Consider the following 2,413-nt stretch of genomic DNA (forward strand, 5'->3'; position numbering starts at 1 on the left):
TCTCCAATTGATTTCGCCTCGCTCCCTCGCGTGTGAGTTGCATCCCCTTTGCGCTGCACTCAGCCTGGCTCGCTGAAAGTTGATGATTTGAGGGTTTCCAACGAGTCAGGCTCTGGGCTACTTTAAGGCTCATGCAAATGTGAGGCAGCCCACCTCGTACGCAACCAAACTTGTTATTGTTGGCCCAACTCGGCCTGGTTGAGGTGTATGTGGGCTACCAAACACGCCCTACAAGTTTCACAATCCGAATCCATCAAACAAACAAAAGGATTGGGTGTCCGAACGAAATGAGTCGTTTTGAACCCTCATTTTCGCATAGCGTGTGAAGATGCCACCATGCAACTGTTGAAAAAATTTGGCCACATCCAGATCCAAGTCGTCGGCTTTCACCTACAAGAACTTTCATTCCTCGCACACTTGTTTCACCGCGAGCTTCCTCGCATGAGCTCCATCTTTTGCATGAAAGTGTCAAACCTCTCATGTGAAGGAAATATGCCCTAGAGGCAATAATAAAGTTGTTATTTATATTTCCTTATATCATGATAAATGTTTATTATTCATGCTAGAATTGTATTAACCGGAAACTTAGTACATGTGTGAATACATAGACAAAACTAAGTGTCCCTAGTATGCCTCTACTTGACTAGCTCGTTAATAAAAGATGGTTAAGTTTCCTAACCGCATACATGTGTTGTCATTTGATGAACGAGATCACATCATTAGAGGATGATGTGATGGACAAGACCCATCCATTAGCTTAGCATAATGATCATTTAGTTTTATTGCTATTCCTTTCTTCATGACTTATGCATGTTCCTCTAACTATGAGATTATGCAACTCCCGAATACCGGAGTAAGACCTTCTGTGCTATCAAACGTCACAAAGTAACTAGGTGATTATAAAGATGCTCTACAGGTGTCTCCGAAGGTGTTTGTTGAGTTTGCATAGATCGAGATTAGGATTTGTCACTCCGTGTATCGGAGAGGTATCTCTGGGCCCTCTAGGTAATGCACATCACTATAAGCCTTGCAAGCAATGTGACTAATGAGTTAGTACGGGATGATGCATTACAGAACGAGTAAGAGACTTGCCGGTAATGAGATTGAACTAGGTATGATGATACTGACGATCGAATCTCGGGCAAGTAACATACCGATGACAAAGGGAATAACGTATGTTGTTATGCGGTTTGACCGATAAAATCTTCATAGAATATGTAGGAGACAATATGAGCATCCAGGTTCTTCTATTGGTTATTGACCGGAGATGTTTCTCGGTCATGTCTACATAGTTCTCGAACCCGTAGGGTCTGCACGCTTAACGCTCGATGATGGTTTGTATTATGAGTTATGTGTTTTGGTGACCGAAGTTTGTTCGTAGTCCCGGATGAGATCACAGACATGACGAGGAGTCTTGAAATAGTCGAGAGGTAAAGATTGATATATTGGAAGGTTATATACGGACACCGGAATGCTTCCGAAGAAAATCGGGGATTTTTCGGAGTACCGGGAGGTTAGCGGAACCCCCGGGAAAGTTAATGGGCCTATTGGGTCATAGTGGAGGAGAGGAGGCAGGCCACGGGAGGTGGCGCGCGCCCCCCTTGCCCCAATCCAAATTGGACAAGGGGAGGGGCGCGGCCCCCCTCTTTCCTTCTCCCTCTCCCTCCTTTCCCCTTTCCCCCTCTCCGTTGGAAGGAAAGGGGGGCCGAATCCTACTAGGAACAGAGTCCTAGTAGGACCCGCCCTCATGGCGCACCCCCTTGGGCCGACCTCCTCCTCCCCCTCCTTTATATACGTGGGCAGGGGGCACCCCAAAGACACAACAGTTGTTTCTTAGCCGTGTGCGGTGCCCCCCTCCACAGTTTACCACCTCGGTCATATTGTCGTAGTGCTTACGCGAAGCCCTGCGTGGATCACATCGCCAACACCATCGCCACGCCATCGTGTTGACGGAACTATCCCTCGACCCTCTACTGGATGAAGAGCTCGAGGGACGTCATCCTGTTGAACGTGTGCTCAACACGAAGGTGCCGTATGTTCGGTACTTGGATTGGTTAGATCGTGAAGACGTTCGACTACATCAACTGCGTTACTAAACGCTTCCGCTTTCGGTCTACGATGATACATGGACACACTCTCCCCCTCTCATTGCTATGCATCTCCTAGATAGATCTTGCGTGAGCGTAGGATTTTTTTTGAAATTGCATGCTACGTTCCCCAACAGTGGCATCCGAGCCAGGTCTATGCGTAGATGATATATGCACGAGTAGAACACAATGAGTTGTGGGTGATAATAGTCATACTGCTTACCACCAACGTCTTACTTTGATTCGGTGGTATTGTTGGATGAAGCGGCCCGGACCGACATTACATGACCGCGTTCATGAGACTGCTTCTACCAACGTGCTTCGCA

This window comes from Triticum aestivum, chromosome 7B (genome assembly GCF_018294505.1).
Source record: "Triticum aestivum cultivar Chinese Spring chromosome 7B, IWGSC CS RefSeq v2.1, whole genome shotgun sequence".
Lineage (NCBI taxonomy): Eukaryota > Viridiplantae > Streptophyta > Magnoliopsida > Poales > Poaceae > Triticum > Triticum aestivum.